At 39.2% G+C, this 20,406-nt stretch overlaps 1 long non-coding RNA gene across 2 annotated transcripts; it reads right to left on the bottom strand.

The window, feature by feature from the left end:
• Positions 1-14,066: 14,066 nt before the first annotated feature.
• On the bottom strand, positions 14,067-19,856 carry LOC122549352. 2 transcript variants are annotated; one of them, XR_006311496.1, is made up of 3 exons: positions 19,755-19,856; positions 16,282-16,406; positions 14,067-15,403 (listed from the first exon to the last, which is right to left on the bottom strand). It is a non-coding gene; the product is annotated as an uncharacterized LOC122549352 (long non-coding RNA). The 2 variants fall into 2 exon arrangements; XR_006311497.1 differs by lacking the exon at positions 19,755-19,856 and adding an exon at positions 17,166-17,251.
• Between the last annotated feature and the right edge of the window lie 550 nt (positions 19,857-20,406).

Raw genomic sequence — 20,406 nt, 5'->3', positions numbered from 1 at the left:
TATCTCAGAAAACCAAAAAGGACATTCTAACCAGCCCTTCCTGGCAGTCTGCCAGCTCCATAGCCACCCACAATCCAATTCTATGATCAATGGGCATGGGTCCATCTTGATGTAGAACCTAAATTGGGTCAAACAGGGCCTTTTAAACCGAGGTGGCTACGCCCACTTACAAAGTTCCCCGATTCAAGGAATCCATCTTGGTAATTCAATTCTAGACTGAAGTTTCATTAGGACTCATTCATGGTTGCACTCCCATCATATAAACAAGGTGTGTAAGATGAATTATGTGTCTTACCACCTTAATTTCAATGACACACACAGATAATGGGATAAATTAACTTTGCTCTCAAATGTTCATTTCACTTAACTGAGGGTCCATTTACTTGTTCTTACGACATGTTTACTTTCTCTGAAGTCAATCTGTCCTTCCTGTGGGAGATGATGTGGCACAGAGTGATAACAAAACATTATATAATGTCACAGATGTGCTCTTCCCAAAACCAGACTGGTTCCAGGAAAATAAATCAATAGAGTTTTAGTTGTATAAATAAGGATCACAGTTGCTGAATTTAACATGCTTATACCAATCCCTGTTTCTTCCCTTGCCTCTCTCTAGCATTAAGTTCTTGGTTGACTTCTCAACAAAAGAAAACTCAGTCTTCAATTTTTTCGCCTCTTAGAAAGTTGGTGAGAGGAAGTAAAACTCGTCACCAGTCTTTTCTGTAAAACAAGAGTCTTGATGTCAATTATAAGCAAAAATAAAACATCATTTATCAATGGTAAAAATCCAAAGTATTTTGGTTTGGATAAATCAAACTGGAATTTCTGTGACGGTTTTCCTTTTGAGGATTTGTACTGTTTTGGTGACCAGGCAAAACAGTTGCTTTCAGCTATTTAGAAGCATTTCCCAAGGATTTCAATTACCTCCCAGCTCAGGTCATGCCAGACATCAGAAAAACAAAACAGCAGAAATTTAAAGCCGTGTTAACAGCAATGCTTGCACAAACAAGTTGTACAGAAAGCCAATTCAATTCAAAACACAACATCAATTTGTAGTTAGATACAGAATTTAACATAGTAAATGTGCTGGATGGTGACTCGGTGGTTAGCACTGTTGCCTCACAGCACCAGGGACCTGGTTCAATCCCACCCTCCAGCAACTGTCTGTGTGGAGTTTACACTGTGTGGAGTTTGTTTGGGTATCCTCCAAGTGGTACGGTTTCCTCCCACATCCAAAGATGTGTAGATTAGGTAAATTGCCCATCGTGTCCAGGGATGTGTAGGCTGGGTGGGTTAACCACGGGAAATGCAGGGTTACAGAGTTAGGGTAGCAGGGGTTCGGTCTGGGTAGGATGCTTGTCGTGGAAATTAAATTGACTCGACTCAACTATTAGCAAGAGGTAAGAAAAATAACTTTATGATATTTTAACCTCTGCATGCAGAGGGACCAATACACTTGGCAAAAATGCCTTGTGTAAGGGCACTTGAGCATAATTCAGATACTCTTCTTATACCATTCTTATCACCCTCTCAAGGACAAAGATTGAGAAGACTTGAGTTGTTTTTTTTTTCATTCCCTTGTTGTGGACATACTGTTCTTATGCTTTCCTTAGCTCAAATCTGAAATTGACTGCTCATAAGGCCAGTTTGAATGTTTACAAAGTTCCGCAGAGACAAGCTGTCCCTCAACTGCAGACTTCAGCAACGTTGCAAAGTGTCAGAAAAGTTTTAAATTTAGAAAAACATTTCAGATTTCACAGTAAATGTTAAATTTGTTAATTTTCCATTGCAATCCTCTTCAGAGGGTCGGTGTGGACTTGATGGGCTGTTGGGATTCTGTGATTCTAAAACACGCTAAGGAGTGTCAGAAGAAAGAACTGATGCTGAACCATATGAGTTGACATGAGGACAGATGGCCAAATCTTGAGTGAAAGAGTTAAATTTTACAAAATATCGAGAAGGATACAGAGGTAGAGAATTGGAATCAGTTTGGAAGGGAATACGAGAACGTAGGGTTGGGGCAGCTAAAAGTATGACCATTAAAGGTGGAGCAATTGAAATCAGTACGTTAATGAAGAGCTACAAATAGCTTGGATGGTTATATGGCTGGTGATTACACAGGTAGGGGGAATGAAGCAATGAAAGGTTTTGAAATAAGGATGAGCATTTTAAAATTGAGGTACTGTCCAACTGGGTTGGAGTGTAGGGAAACTGTCAATTGTATAAATATCACAGTCCAGTTCTGGATGCTTTTGACAGATGATGACTGGAGGCCATGGATATTTATTGCCAATAAATGTCCATGGCCTCCAGTCATCATCTGAACCAATTATCTATATGGTTCAGCAGAATTCCCTTATGTGGCATTAGCTGACATTATTGATGATGTACTCCAGCTTTTAGCTTAACAACTAATAAGCCCTTAATTCTACATCAATTCGTGAGCACAGGGCAATGATGGGTCCATGATACTTGCTATGAGTTCAGATACAAGCAGCAGAGTATTGTATGGCCTTATGTTTATGGAGGATGAAAGAACATCATTTCGGAGTTAGACTTAACACTGGTGTTACAAATAGCCTGGTTACAACTCGAATAATTGCCAAGAAACAGGATGGAGTCAATAATTAAGACATGGACTGATAATGTTGATCAAAGGCAATTGCTTTAGTCTTTCTAATACTCAATAAGAAGAAATTTCTGTTAATGCAGTCCTGGATGCCAGATAAGCTATCTAATAAATCAAAGACAGGGCAACGAATTTCAGAAAAAAAACCTTAATATTATAGATATAACTAGGGATTACATCATTTTCTGGATTAGTGGTGCTGGAAAAGCACAGCAGTTCAGGCAGCATCCGAGGAGCAGTTGCCTGAAATGTCAATTTTATTGCTCCTCGGATGCTGCCTGAGCTGCTGTGCTTTTCCAGCACCACTATTCCAGAATCTGGTTTCCAGCATCTGCAGTCATTGTTTTTACCTAGGGATTACATCAGGCAGGCAAAAGTTAGGACTGCAGATGCTGGAAATCAGAGTTTAGATTAGAGTGGTGTTGGAAAAGCACAGCGGGTCAGGCAGCATCCAAGGAGCAGGAAAATCCAGGTTTCAGGCAAAAGCCCTTCATCAGGATTGGAGGCAGGGAGCCTCCAGGGTGGAGAGGTAAATGGGAGTGTTCCACCTTGGAATATTTCAATCCCAAGGCATCAATGTGGACTTCACTAGTTTCCTCATTTCCCCTTCCCCCACCTTACCCCAGTTCCAACTTCCAGCTCAGCACTGTCCTCATGACCTGTCCTACCTGCCAATCTCCCTTCCCACCTATCCGCTCCACCCTCTCACCTCCATTCCCACCCCTATTCACCTATTGTACTCTTTGCTACCTTCACTCTAATCTAAACCAGGGATTACATCAACCTAGAAATAGATTTGGTTAAAGTGAACTGCTCCATTAAAAATGTAGTTACTCGCTGATACTGTTTTGGCTTGCAAAATCCTGGGACAAGTAACGAAATAATATGAGAAGCAATTGTGAAAATCATACTTAATTGCAAATGATGTAACAGTGAATCAGAGTCAGGCCTGTGACAAATAGTTTAATTATAATAGTTGTGTGGAAAGTACTGTTGATAATTGCTTCTGTCTGTTAGCTTTTATGTTCTATAGTAATGAGTAAAGCTATCAAATCTCTCTGAGCTCATTCATCAACAGCTCTCCCATTGCAAAATCTAACATTTTCTTAAATAATTTTATGTTTTATTGCTTCCACTCCTCAGCAACACATTCTATATTGATCCCTCTGTGTCAAAATCTCTGTGAGATGTAAATTCTCAAATTACAGTTCATTCGCACGAACCCTGACCCTTGTCCTACAGCCAAATCTTGATTAAAAGTAGCATTTATACTTTTTCTACATTACTTACATTTTAAATATGTCTAATATGTTTACTCTCAAATATTTTCCTTTAAAAGTGAAATGTTCAAATAACCTTAGCTTCTTCTCATTGTAAGATCCATCTTATAACTCTTTTACAACTCATTCTGAAGCTTGAATCTCTCATTTGAGAAATTATGACCAGAAATGGATCAGGATTTAAATGGTCAGCACTATTTAAGTCCAACATCCTCAAAAATCGATGCACCACTGTTTTGGCTCTGTAGTTCAGCATTATATTTGCGTGGTTGTTTGCTGCTGTGATGTTTGGATATGCTGGGTCAGAAATATGTCCTGTTCACAGAATATACCTCTTATATCCCATCTAGCATCATTCTCAGCAACTTATATTCATGCGTGATTAAATATGTTTCTTTTTTTATTTGCATGTGTTTTAGAAGATTCTCCTCAAGCAATAACAAAATTCATACATGAGAAAAACTTCAGAGTAGAATTATTATGTCTTTAATCAAGGGGCGCTCTAATGTTCAATTAACAATTTGCAATTGCCAAACATCTCAGTCTCACCATTTCCCTTCCCTTCCAACACATTCCGATGGATCTATTACACTGAAAAGGATGAGGAGTTACAGGCCCTGTTAGAATACATGCATTTGGTACCGAATAAGATAATGTATTTCAGAAGAACTTATTTAGTCACAGGAAGCAGAGCTAACACAAGATCAGAACTAATACATGTGAAATAGAAATAAACATTGCCAATGCTTGAAATCAAGACTGTAAAAATATCATGAGACAATGCAGTCGACTAGTCAGCATCTGATAAGATTTAATCTGAATATTCCTTTCTGGGAAATGGAGCAGAATTCATTACAAAAACAATACAAACTTTAAAAAAAGAAAATGATACTTGACAGTGTGTTGGACTATAATAGTCTGACAGGGAGTACACAGGGTGCGGTGTCTAATATTGCACTAAGTGCAAAGGATTGGCATAAACATTTTGGCTTGCAAAATATACAATTAGTGGAGCACAATTGATGGAGTAGATTGACTTTGCAGTCAGGCTATTCGACATAAAATCCTCTGTAAAATTCTGGGACTTATCTCAGAGACCTCTCAGCGGCTTTTTGGGGTCAGCAACCAGTTCTTCTGTGGTTGACATGGCCCCTCATCTGGAGTATCTGCTGATGGAAAATATTGTTGGGAGGCAATGGCTCAGTGATATGGCCTGTTAATCCAAAGATGCAGGTAATATTCTGGAGACCTGAGATAGAGGCTCCAACTATGTTCCTCCATGTTTTTCTCTATTCTAATTAATTCCATTAACTTTACTTCAAATTTCTATTCATTCTTTACATATACTTTGTTCATTTCTGAATTTTTCTTTGCCTTCTTAGTCTTCTTTTTCTTCCTTAACTCCTAAAACAGGCCGGGGATGAGATTTCTACAGACACCAATTGTATTAAACCTCTTCCTGCCCTATTTCTTTTGAGGATTTCAATTCTTTCACCGGATTGATATAATACATGTGCTCTGGTACCACTTTCCACAGCAGTGATTCTTAATTGTGCCTCTTTTAGATGAGCTTAGAATTATACAGTGCCAGACAGCACCCTGGATTAGATTATTTGCTTTTAATCTATACTATAGAGGGAATAGTCGAGAGGAACTTGTCAGAGTTACATTGATCGGGATCCTTATATAAATAGGACTCAAGGCCTTATTAAGGAGCTTTTGGAGCTTTCTTCAGACAAAATGATGAACGAACCATCGTTGCATCTTTCGCACTGGTCTAGAATGATTCCAGAGGATGGACAGTAGATAATTGGCATAATCAGCTTGTTCCATTTCCTCTCTTACCCCTTTCCCCTTCTCAAAATTGTGAAAAGATGTTCTTTGGTCTCACATTCCATCTCATCACCTTTAGATTTATCTGACAAGCCACTACCATTTACATTGTCTTTAATAAGACCCCACCATCAACATCAACTCCCCTTCTCCTCTATGTTCTCATCTTCTCCATGCCAATCATCTGCTGTCCATCCCTTAGAATTATCCCAGACCAGCAATAGAAGTGGAACAATGGCCTTTCATCATTTTGTCTGAAGAATGTTCCAAATAAAGCCGTATTAAGGCCTTGGATCCTATTTATATAAGGATCTTGATCAGTTGCTGTGGTTCTGTTCGCCGAGCTGGAAGTTTTTGTTGCAAACGTTTCGTCCCCTGTCTAGGTGACATCCTCAGTGCTTGGGAGCCTCCTGTGAAGTGCTTCTGTGGTGTTTCCTCCAGCATTTATAGTGGCCTGTCCCTGCCGCTTCCGGTTGTCAGTTTCAGCTGTCCGCTGTAGTGGCTGGTATATGTTCTGATCTGACAAGTTCCTGATCGACCATTCTGTCTTTAATATAGTCATAAGACAAAGAATGCAAAGTTGGCTAATTTACAGGAACAGCATTAGGTCCGTTCTCTGCATGAAGCAGTTCTTTCCTTTAAATCAAAACTAAGTTATATCTCAACTTCATTTCCCTGCTTTTGTTCCACATTTATTAGTACTCTAACTCAACAAAAATGTCTTCCTTGAGCATTTCAATTGTCACAGCATCCACTGTTTTTTTAGGTGGAAGAGTAATAGGTTTCTACTACACTTATGAAGAAAACTGACTTCTGATTCCACACTGAAATGGTTTAACTGTAATTCTGAGATTATGCCCACATTTTTTCCTGGATTTCCCTACATTGCAAAATGCATGCTAACAACTGCACACTATACATAAACATTTAAACAGTCAAAAGTAAACTTACAAACAGAGCTGTAATTTTTCAAATTAAGATAATATAACTTAAAAAAATGACAGTTTGAAAATATATTTTTATCAATTCTGATCCCATGGAGTCTGGCTGGAATTTATATGACGACGCTTTCTACAGCATCAAGTCTACAATTAGAATGGTGCTGAATCTTGATGCATTCAATCATAAATTGGGCGATGGCTTTCAGATGTTTACAAAAATTCTTGAAATACTAAAACAAAATACCAACAGAATGGTACATACCATTTTCAATATTTTTATATATAATAGTTCATGGAATGTAACAAAATTAGTATTTATTGGCTATCACTAGTTGCCTTTGAGAAGCTAGAGAGAGCCACCTTCCTGATTAGTTACAGTCCATTTGTAGAGAGTTCCAGGATTGTGAACCAGTACTAGCGAAGGGACAGCTTTCATGTTAGAGTGGTGTGCATCTTGGAGGGAAACCTACAGATGCCAGCATTTCCACGTGCCTAGCCTTCTTCCATTTACGTGGCAGAGGAATTGAATATGTATAGTGCTATTGAAGGAATTGTGGCGAGTTCCTGCAGCGCATCTGGTACATGGGATATCCTGAGGCCAACATGCACAGCTGGTGGAGGGAATGAATGTGTAAGATCTTGGAGGGGTATTGATCAAACGGACTGCTTTTTCCTAGATTGTGTCAGATTTTTTTGAATGTTCTTACAGCTTCACCCAACTAGTCAAGTAGAGAATATTCCATCAGACACCTAACTTGTATATTATAGATGCCAACACAATTTGCGGAGCCAGGAAGTGACTTGCTTTTGTTGCCACTGTATTTATATAGTTATTCCACTAAATTTTCTAGTCAATGGTAATCCCCAAGAGAGATTAATCAATGATATTGCTTTAAATGTCAAAGGGCAGATGTTTAGATTGTCCCTTGTTGAAGATCTGCATGGAATCAGTGTGATGTTAATGTCACCAATCACTTATCATTACTTGCCTAAATGTTGATGTGGTGGTGCCGGTGTTGGACAAGGTCAGAAGTCACATGACACCAGGTTATAGTCCAACAGTTGTAGTTAAAATCACAAGCTTTCAGAGTACTGCTTCTTCATCAGGTGAAGACTTCACTATAATGAAGGAGCAGCGCTCTGAAAGCATGTGATTTCAAGTAACCTGTTGGACTATAACCTAGTGTTGTGTAACTTTTGATATTGCCTAAATGTTGTCCAGGTTTCACTATATGAAGGTTCAGACTGCTTTGGTTTCTGAGGAGTTGTGAATAAAAGTGAATACTGTGCAGTCATGAATCAATATTCCCAATTCTGACCTTAGGAAAGAAGGAAGGTCTTTGATAAAACAATTGAAGATGGTTGAGCCTAGGACTGAGGAAATACTGCAGTGATATCCTGGCCAAGATGTTGGGTCTCCAAACGCTATTGAAAATGATAGACACTGCAGCCATGGGAGGGAAGCATGAATAGTCAATGAACTGGACGTACTCCAGGGAACCAGCTGAAAATGTAAACACATGGAAGATCTGTAGCTTTTTGTAGAATGTTGAAGAGAATGCACTCCACAGGAATGTTCATGACTCAGCTCATACACCTTTTCTTCAAATAGCTGAATAGATATTTTCCAAATCAATCTATTGAGAGATATTATCATACACGTCCTGAGCAGATGGGACTTGAAACCCAGGTGTCCTAGTCCAAAGTGGTGCACTACTACTGCACTATCATATAGCTCAATAGATATTTTCCTCATCAACATGATCAGAGATGTTATGGCACAACTCTGTAGCAGTTGAGACTTGAAAATGGCTTCCTGGCTGAGAGGTAGTGACACTACCACTGCACCACAAAAGCCCTTCATGTACCTCAACCATGGGGTCATTGAGATGAGGGACAGCTGGCCACTTTTTGGTTTCTGTTGATTTTTTAACTCAGTGGGGTGTGTTGAAGATGATGGTTGCCTATCCCAGAAGGGAAAGTCCTGGCAGTACCTGCACCTTGACCCAATTGAGTTTTTAATTGACACTAATTCACTAACTGCTTCTATTGGATGGTTAACCACCATCACTTAGAATATGCCTCCAGCAGATGTATACAGAGGCAGGAATGTCAGGACGCTATCAAATGCACAACTTTCAAATACTGCTCCCAGCTCCACCCAAAAGTAGGTAATGTTGTAGAACTCAGAGACCTCGGGGTTTAGGTGCCTAATTCTTTGAAGGTTGCATCACATGTAGACAGGTGATTAAGAAAGAGTTTATCATGCTTGCCTTCATTGCTCAGGCTTGGAGTACAGGGGTTGGGACATTATGTTGAGATTGTACAGGATGCTGATAAGGCATCTTCCAGACTATTGTGTCCAGTTCTGGTCACCCTGGACACTATCAAGCTGAAGAGAGTTCAAAAAGATTTACCAGAATGTTACTGGGAATGGAAGGTTTGAGTTATAGGGAGGGGCTAAATAGACTGGGACTTTATTCATTGGATCAGTGAGGTTGAGAGGTGACCTTATAGAGATTTTTAAAATCATGAGGGGTAGAGATAAGGTGAAGAGCAGGTGTCTTTTTCTTAGAGTGAGAGTTTTTAAGGCTCGGGAGCATATTTTTAAGGTGAGAGGAGAAGATTTAAAAAGAATATGATGCCAACTTTTTTATACAGAGAGTGGTTCTGTGTAGAATGAACCTCCAGAGGAAGTGGTGCATGCGGGTACAGTTGCAATGTTTAAAAGACATTTCGATATGTATATGAATAAGAAAGGTTTAGAGAGATATGAACAAAGTGCAGGCAGGTGGAACTAGTTTAGTTTGGGATTATGGTCAGCATGGACTGGTTGGAGCTGAAAATGTGTTGCTGGAAAAGCGCAGCAGGTCAGGCAGCATCCAAGGAACCGGAGAATCGACGTTTCGGGCCTAAGCCCTTCTTCAGGAATGTATTATTTAACCATAGCTTATGTAATGCATCATGATAATTCTCATGGACTGGTTGGACCCAAGTGTCTGTTTCTGTGCTGTATGACTCTATGACTCTGGAGATTGCTGAAATGATTCTGCCAATTGTTGACAACTCTGGGGACTGCTCTCTCCTGACTTTAAAGCATGATTCTGTGAGTAATGGCTCTGGTTGGTTGCTGCTTACCTAGTCTGTGGGATAGCTCCCCAAGACTGTTACCAATCCACAAATATTATGAGATTTCAGCAGGATACTTCTAAATGTAATGGAAAAGAATATGGAAAGTCTGTCTGCACTGGACACAAACTGGGCTGAAATTTCAAGTAACCTTTTCAAACAGTTTTCTTAATTTCCGCTCAATTGATCAGCAAATTTGAATGGAAATTTCCGGTCACAAGCTATAAATTACCATGATTCAGAGATGCCGGTGTTGGACTGGGGCGTACAAAGTTAAAAATCACAAAACACCAGGTTATCACCTCAATCACCTGATGAAGGAGCGTCGCTCCGAAAGCTAGTGTGCTTCCAATTAAACCTGTTGGACTATAACCTGGTATTGTGATTTTTAACTTTATAAATTATCATGATGCATTACATAAGCTATGGTTAAATAATACTATTGTACATTTGAACAAATATAATACTTTATTTAAACTCTTGCCTGCAGTCTCATGAAATCTTAGCAAGTGAAATCCCCAGTTCTTTTTTGTACACTTCATAAGGACCCCAGGTTAAATCTGGAAGTGTAGTCAGTTTGTGGATTTTAAATGGGATAGCTAGTCTCAACATCTTCAGGTTGGTTTCACAATTAATCAGTCATGACCTGCTTCTGATAACCAACGTGATCTTGTCTATACTTACGTCATGCTAGAATTTACAGCTGGACAAGAAGACATTTTTCACTGCATCAGTCCCATCCTATTGTTAATTTATCAGGAATATCCCAATGACAGAAGCTGCCTTATGTCATAATGACATAATACTTACAGCATAGAAACAGACTATATGGCCCAAAAGGTCATCAAGTGTTTATTCCACAGAAGAACCTCCTTCCACCCTTCTTCATCCTACCCCATCAACATACTCTAGCGTTTCATTCTCCTTTTATACTTACCTAGCTTCTCCTTAAATCTACTTAAATGCCCTTAAACTCCCCATAAAACTACAGCAATTTTCAATATCAAGCCAAGTGAGAGAAAAAAATTACTAGGAGGGGTGATTAATACTTTAACAAAGTCGTGAGTTTTTAAGTTGAATCTTGCAGGAGAAACGGGCAGGAGAAAGCAGAGAAGCTTGGGGAGGGAATTCCAGAATACGGGATCTAGGGAATTGTACTAAGTGTATCAGGATAGCTGCACTTATAGAGATGGTGATCTTGTTATGTTCTTAATGCCAGTGTAAATGTCAGTGCAATAATAGCAGGAAGACTTGAATAGGTTTTTTTTCTTTGCAAATGATGGAAATTTGGAAGACAGTGACTTATACTCCTGTTGTATGCATTAACTAATGTATCACAAAGTTCCACTTTTTCTAATGTACAGTGTTAAACAAAGTATTCAGATGTAAAGCTATGGCTTAACTTCCATTTACAAATTAACCAATCACATCTTTTTATTCTGTTTCTTATCATTTCAACACAAAAGAAATACATTCAAATTATTCAATAACATTGCTTGTGGCATTTTGTAAAATGATATTAGACAGACTGGATTTCAATCAGCAAATTTTGGGTGCAGTTAATTCCTTTGACAATCTCAACAGACTTTTAGAATTTGTATTCAAAAATATTATAGATTTATTTGTTTGCAGTTATTACTTGCCCTATCTAATTTTCTTCATAATTACCATCCAACCTTTTCATGACATATTTTTATAGGTTTATTGGAGCATCAGAAATGAAACCAAAGCATTAGTTACTCAAAAACATTCTGCTGACAATCTTCTCTAATGCTTCCTCGTATCTTGTTTATTATACGTTTTTTCCTGCTAAATGAAAATTAGCTTAACCACACCCAAGATCTGTGGTATAAACAGCATTGGTCTATAAAATGCTCAGTATAGCAGATACAGAGAACCTGGAGCTTAGTACTACAGAATAAGAGATCTGTGATCCAAGATTTGTGATAACAACAGCATGAATTCCTTCTCAGGTAAAATGATGATTTACATTTCCCTTCTCTACAGCGATTGCCAGTCATTTAAAATGAGGGAATGTTCAAATGGCTCTTTAATCAAAACTTAAAAAGTTTATTGTTACAAAAGTACTTCAATAATGCAGCATGTGTATACTTGTAAAGGATATAAGATGCAATGCACAATGTGCCGGAACTCTGAAGTAAAATTGACTCTTAAAAAATTCTGAAAATGTCATCAATTACCGAGTTACTTAAAAGTTCCAAAATTAATACTTGAGGTTCATTCATGTAAAGAAAACGTTAGGGCAATTCTGTAGAAGGTGTCAGTTAAAACCATGGATGACTATAGAATTTTACACAAGAGTATAGGATAACACTGGCTCAGAGATCTTGCAGCAGTGGTGTAGATATGTAATGCTGTTTCATATTTGAGCAGTTAACTATATTTGCCAAGTTTGCGTATGCTCTGTACCAAAAGCGGGGCCATCTGAATGTGAAGATTCTTTTAAAAATTCTTAGGCGTTTGTCATTGTGGGAAATACTCTAAATGCCAACCCAAGGGGCACCACTCTTTATAAATGAGATGAATAAACTTTGATCATCAGATTGATGTGATATAACAATACATGGCTCCTGAATCACCTTTGAATACCATGAAACCTTGATCAAATGGGCCAATAGGTTGATGAGTGACAGAGTTTGATTTAGAAAAATGAGGTTTTGAGTTTTGGTGAGGCAAACCAGGGCAGGAACTAGTTAATGGTAGGACTCTGGGATGTGTTGCCGAACAAAGAGACCTAGGGGGTGTTGGTGCTTATTTCAATCAAAGTGGAGTCACAGGTAGACAGGGTGGTGAAGAAGGTATTTGGCACGCTTGTCTTCATTGGTCAGATCATTGAATAAAGGAGTTGCTGCTGCTGTACAGGATGTTGGTAAGGCCACTTTTAGAATGCTGTGTACAATTCTGGTCGCTCTTATATAGCAAGGATGTTGTTAAATTTGAGACGGTTCAGAAAAGATTTATAAGGATGTTGCCAGGAATGGAGGATTTGAGTTGTAGGGCAAAGCTGAATAGGCTGGGGCTTTTTTCCCTGGAGCTGAGGGGTGACCTTATAGATGCTTTTAAAATTATGAAGGGCATGGTTAAGGTGAATAGCCAAGGTCTTTTTCCGAAGGTGGAGGAGTCCAAAACTAGAGGTCATAGATTTAAGGTGGGAGAGGGCTTAAGGGGCAACTTTTTCATGCAGAGGTTGATGTATGTATAGAATGAGCTATCAGAGGAACCGGTGGAGGATGGAACAATTACATTCAAAGTCACCTGGAGGTGTATATAAATAGAAAGGATTAGAGGAATATGGGCCAAATGCTGGCAAATGGGACGAGGTCAGATTCGGATATCTGGTCAGCATGGACGAGTTGGACTGAAGGGTCTGTTTCTGTGCTGTATAACTCTATGACACTACACTAAATGTTTTGAGTCTTAGCCTTTATTAATATTGTCATAAGGTTCTTCGAGAAAATTTTGCTAAACATTTTGGGGATTGAAAAGGTGCTGTTTTAATTTGTGGTGTTAGGGTAAAATGATCCACACTGGAATGGATTAGTTGCATGGTATACTTAACTGCAGATTTCTAATTCCTTTGAAGTCACCTAATATTTATTTCACAAAAAAGTGAAAATTACCTGTTTGTTGCACATAACCATCAAGCAAGAGTTGTCTGGTCAACTAATATAGCAGTCTCAGCTTGGAAGAAAACAGTTTGCTGTCTGATATTGCTCTAATAACAAACATGGAATGTAAGGATATGGGGAAAGCATAGGGAGGGCGAGGTAAGAAATGGAACATTCATCTTCATTACACTGAGTTTGACATTACAATTCTTTAAACTGTGTTTCAATTTGACAACCTGAGTTCCCACATTCTAACACACAAACAAGATGGTTGACAGTATTAACAACGGAGGGAATTTCCTCAGACAGGACAGCCTTTCCACCATTGTAATTATAATGGAAATGTGGCAGAAAATCTATGGATGTATATAAGGAGATTTTTACTTCTTTTTCCTATGTATGTATAAACGTCCCACAGGATTCTCCCACAAAAAGAAACATCCTTTCTCATGTACCTTGTCAAGACCTCTCAGGTTCTTGTATGTTTCAACGAAGTCTCTTCTAATTTCCAGCTCATACAAGCTGGGCCCTAAAAAGTAAAACATGACCAGTAACCTGTTCTCTTCAAAATAAAGTCATGATCTTTGGACATGTAACTACTCAATTGAATGAAACAAAATAATTTGACTATTAGCAATCAGTTCAGAAGAGCAAAACCGAGTGTCATAGATTTAATGTGCACAATAATTAGGCATAAGAACATAACAACAATAACTTGCATTTACATGATGAATGAAATATAGAAAAGCATCCCAAAGCACAGAGAAAAGCCTTAACAATGGCAAAGAAATATTTGCTTAATTAGTTGTTCGCATATTTGACGGAGTCAGAAGGTTGTTCAGGTTCTGCATTAGGATACTCCCTTTCATGCAAGTTGCTATTACAGCCCAAGTACGAAGGGAGTGCGACATTGTTTGATGCATCATCATATTGGTGAAACATTAAACCAAGGTTTGTCCTTGTGGATTCCTTGGAATGAAGTAAAGAGAAGTAGGGTGATCGCCACTCCACAGGTCCTTGGGTATAAATTGTCACTTAAACACTATTACTCTCAAAGATTAATGGCTATTCATCTTATCAATTTGGTGGAATCTTCCTTTTCTACAGATTGGTTGTTGCTTTTGCTGAAATAACTGTCTGAATTTCAAAGTCGTCGATTTGGGCATATGCTAACTGTATTCAAATTTCAAATTAAAAATCCTGAACAGTCAAATTAAGAAGACGCCCACATGAGATTGGATGTTGCTCCACAGAATTTGAGCTACTTCTGACTAACATAATATTTCAGGAGTTAAAACATTCTGTATTCAATCACAGAACTTCTGTCAGAAATTGAGCTCTGTAACTCGGATGGATGCAAAAGTTCTGGCATACAACTACAAACCTGCCTTAAATCGATTAGTCAGTCAATGAGACGTGGACAGATAATAACTTTGGGTGTTTCAAACATCTCCAAGAGGATGCCCAAGGTGGGCGGGTCAACAGGAAGGGTTTTGTTGCCAGAAATTTTCTTGACTTCAGTTTCTCTGTCATGAATATATCAATGAAGTTAGTGTATGTTTGTCCAGGATCCAGTGCCATTTAAATGAGACATTTCTCTCCTGCCCTTATTCTTCAGAAGGACCAGAGACATAAAGGCTAATCCTGGGGATGCTCCATTGCACGTACACATCGTGAGCAATCATGTGGGAATTCTTTGTTTCCTTGATAATAATTTCAATTCAGGACAAGAGTCAATCAGACAGGAAAGTGCCTTGGACCCAGCAGTTTGAGGCCCAGAGAAATTTAATACTTGGTAAATTTTAACTTGCAGACATTATCCTCATAACCTGAGAACACAAGTTAAGTACCTATGTCTCCCTCACAGTTGCTGCAAAACATTTGATTTCCAACATTGTACCTTTCCTCCCTCAAACTTGAATAACGTTCCTATATTTTTGGGGGGTCTTTTGAACCTTAAGCCTGAAAAAGATGCAAGAAAAACACTGCCATTAATAAGGTAACCCGATGGTAACTGAGAGAACCTACCTTCTCTTTACATTGTAATAATGTTTCTTTTCGTTGCTTATTTGTGCATATGGCTACATTCTCATTAGTTCCCCCTAGACCATTCGCAATGTTGACCCATTGACTCAGGATTCTCGCTGCTTTGAAATTAACACTTTATGCACTGTCACTTAATGTGGCATATTTTCACAGGACTGTAAACCTTACTTCTTTCAGTCTTATTGTCCTGCTAAAAGCTAAATTAAATATCACTCTTTCCTAACTTACATTCTCCTCTTTAATTTATTTAAATATTGACTATACCTTGAAGATAACCCTTCATCCTTCAGCTTGATCATTTTTTCAATGAATTAAAATTATGCAAACATTAGCCAGTGAATTTGAATATTGTTACTTAATTGTACATTTCCCCAAATTAGACCTCTGCACTGCAAACCTTAGACACCCCAGGAGCAATCTTCCTTTGGCTAAGGAATCATGTTGAAAGGACCCCACATTCCTGGATATCACTATCATTCAACAGCCACGTTGGGCTTGTCAAACATAACAAGAAACATCAGATAAGAATAACATAGCTTCATGTGCCGATTGACAAATATCCATATAATCAGAATTGGATAGAGATTGAGGATGATCCCACTGCTTTCCCTATTTTTAGTTTCTGTTAGCTGCGTCCAGCATATGTTGGGGGTAACAAATCATAAACTCGATCTTTAAACATACACTTCTAAAGTAGGAAGGAGCAATAATGCTTTAGAGGAGTGAACAGCAGAAGCAAGTATTGAGCTCAGTGACCCTTTCAATGAGATGAAGCATTACAGGGACAGATTTACCTTTTGGATAGCTGAACGTCAGAATGCACTGGTCAGGCTCTTGTCCCATCAGCAGAACCGTGTTTGTAAATTGGCGTCTGACCTAATCCACATATAGAAGCTGTGTTGCAGGCCTCCTGGTAAAACTGGTCAGATGGAGAAAAGAATAGCCATCACAAAGTATGCTGTTGGGAAGGGGGAGAATGTCACAACTGTGCAAGGTGGTGATTCTGGACGTTATTAGCCCAGCTCACACAAAAAAATGGCTCTTTATTTCTGGCTGGCCCCTTCCGTCCCATTACGCATAATGATGCAGGCTGTATCCAGTTCCAACTTAAAATAGTAACTGGGGGTCCTACTTATATTTTCAGATTCTGATCTCCATAATTACAGGTGCGGGTGCTTTCCATCCTGACTCTAGACAATTACAAATCAGAAGATTAGTTTGGAATACAGTTTGAGTAATTGGAGACACAACATGTGGTAACTGTTGGTCTGGTGTTGCAAGCATTGGGAGCCAATGTGATTCCCAAAGCTGACCATTGTTGAAGTTTTCTTTATATCATCTCCGGGTCTCAATGGATTATTTGCAAAGATAAATTGTTACGATAAGTCAATTATCCATTATTATTGTCATGTGACAATCAACAGGGGACATGTTAAATTAAATGGGCCTTGCTTTTTTCTTTCTATACCATCCTATAAACAGTATCTTCTACTTAGAATTCAAGTGTTGTGTTGGGCATGTTAAAGGCTATTGCTTGCATTTGGATACAGGACACGTTTTTATTATGTATGCACATGTTGTCATTGACGCTTAGGGCTTTTTTGCCCTTGCTGGGGCATTCCAGGGTCAAAGGTTTGGACTCCATAATCAAAGGTCACAGAGAAAGGCTTTCACTTACTGCAGGCCTGTAGCTTTGCTGGAGCTGGTGTCAGTCCCAACCACTCTTGCAGAGGCATCTCAGACCAGACAATAACTGGCCCCAAAGTTAAGCAATGTCTTGCTCTTGACCAGAACATGCATGAAAGAAGGGAGGTCCTTTTCTCCAGGACTGGCAGCAGAAGTCCTCCCAAGCAGTCTCGAGTGAGGTTAGACAGCAGGTCAGCTCTCGTGTCTCTCAGAAAAGAACCCAGGATCCAGTGTAAAAAGAGGATAAGTGAGTGGTGCTCCACAGTGGCGAGTGGTACCATCATCTCATTGGGTAAAAACAATGACTACAGATGCTGGAAACCAGATTTTGGATTAGTGGTGCTGGAAGAGCACAGCAGTTCAGGCAGCATCTGAGGAGCAGCAAAATCGACTTTTCGGGCAAAAGCCCTTCATCTCATTGCAATGTGACTCATTGAGACACTACTCAGTCTAACTGTGCCACTGCATAGGCATGTCAGAAAGAACAACTACATGCAAATCTTAGCATCACATGGATGATATGCACTTGAAGGGCTGACTTCATGCTAGGAGAAAGTGAGGACTGCAGATGCTGGAGATCAGAGCTGAAAAATGTGTTGACCTCATGCTGCCAATATTCTAACAGTTCCCTAGATAATAAATGGAAAGAACTATACGGGCAGAACTATAGGCTAGGACTGTTTTCTCTGGAGTGCCAGAGACTGAGGGGTGACCTTATAGAGGTTTATAAAATCATGAGGGGCATGGATAGGGTAAATAGGCAAAGTCTTTTCCCTGGGGTCGGGGAGTCCAGAACTAGACGGCATAGGTTTAGGATGAGAGGGCAAAGATATAAGGGAGACCTAAGAGGCAACGTTTTCACTCAGAGGGTGGTACGTGTATGGAATGAGCTGCCAGAGGAGGTAGTGGAGGCTGGTACAATTGCAACATTTAAGAGGCATCTGGATGGGTATATGAATAGGAAGGGTTTGGAGGGATATGGGCCAGGTGCTGGCAGGTGGGACTAGATTGGGTTGGGATATCTGGTCGGCATGGACGGGTTGGACAGAAGGGTCTGTTTCCGTGCTGTACATCTCTATGACTCTATAACTGCGGAAGCTGGAAACCTGAAACAAAAGAAATAAAAACTGTTCTGAAAAAGGGTCACTGAACCCAAAACGTCGATTCTGGTTTCTCTTCGCAGATGTTGCCAGACATGCTGAGATTTTCCAGCAATTTCTGTTTTTGTTTCTATCAGTTCCCTGCTCATCCTAACCCCAGACAAAGAACAGGCAGCAGAACTGGCTTAAATGGGCTGTGGCCATTCCTAAGAGAGACAGGGATATCACAAAACCCAATGAGGAAGGCTGCAGTCTGCTGTTCTCAGATGAGCAGGTAGTCTCACATTACACCAGCTTTTTAACAAAATTTCACCAACTGCTACATTAGGATTCAATCCCCACCCTTTACTCATTAGCCAGGGACTCTTGTTAAATCACAGTGTCACTGCCATCAATACTGCCCGACTGCTATTGCTAGCAGGTGGTAAAAACTGAACCCTGTTCACACTTGTTCCCTTAAAATAACAAGAAAGGAATAATCAGTAACTTGCAATCATAGTTGATGTGGGAATAACGAAATGCCTCAGAAAAGATGTGTGAAAAAAGAACATCATACTGCTATTCCAGCAGGAAGACTGAAATAACTACCAGACTGACTTTGGGCACACACAGCTGAAGGATGAATGCCAGGAGATGATCACTGACATGGGTGCAACCACTGACAAAATTATGATAGGGATCTTTAATGACCACCCACGTACACACTCCTCCCACATTCCTGGACTGTCTACACACCCCTTTAACTTTTCATTAACCTCATTATTGCCCAGACAATCAAATGATGGTCTGTGGTGCAAACTCTTTCAAGAGAACTGTGTGTGTACAGCTCTGTGCTGTCCAATTTAGGATGGAAATGAAAAATGGTAGAAATAAACAGCAAATCAATTTAAAATGAGAAACATTTTGAGTGCAGCTCTTTATCACAACTAAATAAATCATATTTTATGGCTAGCCAGTCTTAATAAATCAGAACCAATGGGCTGCAGGTTTATGGTAAAGGTGAGTAAAGATACCAGTACAACATTAGTCTGACATAGATTTTCGAAGAGATTTTATTTCCAAATTGCTGTGATTAGGAAGCCATTACACTGCAGCATCCTCCCAGAATTTGAAACTTGTGTGAACAGGGTAAGCAATCAGCTGCCTGCTTATGAAATCAGATTGAAGAGTCTTCACCGAGATACACAGAGGCTAAACCAGGAAATGATGGTGTAAATGTTAATTTCATGTCAAATCATGTAAAGAAGGTAATTTTCAAAAGTAATTAAAATCAGTATTGAATTTACTCACCAGTTTAAAACTGTCTTCCACTAGTTTCAACTTGTACCTTTGGCTCTACTCACAAGATTTATTTCAAGCTAATATTTGAGGTTAACATTTTCAACATAATAAGGATCTGAAATTTCTCTATAACATCAGTTCTAGATGCATCCTTTCAAGGTTAAGAATCCAAAAGCAAGAAATACACTTGGAGATAGTACCTTAACATGTTCAGAACTGTCCTGTTCCTCCTTATTTGGCAAGAGCAACTCCTCTAGTTTATTTCTCCACCCTTCAGGCTCTCTGCCTTTATTCCTGATGAAGGGCTTTTGCCCGAAACGTCGATTTTACTGTTCCTCGTATGCTGCCTGAACTGCTGCTCTTCCAGCACCACTAATCCAGAATCTGGTTTCCAGCATTGTTTTTACCTCTACACTTTATGTGCTGATAGGTTTCATCACTCGTGGAATTGATTAGTGTGCAAAGGGGAAAAAAAAAGAGTTAAAATCAGTTTTTCATCCTTACGCCAGTTTCTTATTCATTCACATGGTTTACATCAACCCCTACAGCTTATTTATAGTATAATTTTATCTATAGAAATTTATCAAAAGACTTTTAAGGTCAAGATACTTCATAGAATTTAACACACTATACTTGTGTTGTCACTTTATAAGAGTAATGGAGGTAAATCGACAAAATGTTTCATATGTAAACCCATGCTGATTGTTGTTTTTCCTGCTGTTAATCTCATACAATTGATATCATTGTATTAAATGCATCCTTGTCCATGGTGTCTGTTCCTGTTTTTGAAGCACTCCTGTTCTGAGACCTCGTTTGCCTTAGAAATGACAGGTCGTGCGTGATTAAAAGCAA

This window comes from Chiloscyllium plagiosum, chromosome 4 (genome assembly GCF_004010195.1).
Source record: "Chiloscyllium plagiosum isolate BGI_BamShark_2017 chromosome 4, ASM401019v2, whole genome shotgun sequence".
In the NCBI taxonomy this organism is placed as follows: domain Eukaryota; kingdom Metazoa; phylum Chordata; class Chondrichthyes; order Orectolobiformes; family Hemiscylliidae; genus Chiloscyllium; species Chiloscyllium plagiosum.
The sequence above is the reverse complement of the archived record's forward strand: the minus strand, read 5'-3'. Positions and strand labels throughout refer to the sequence as shown.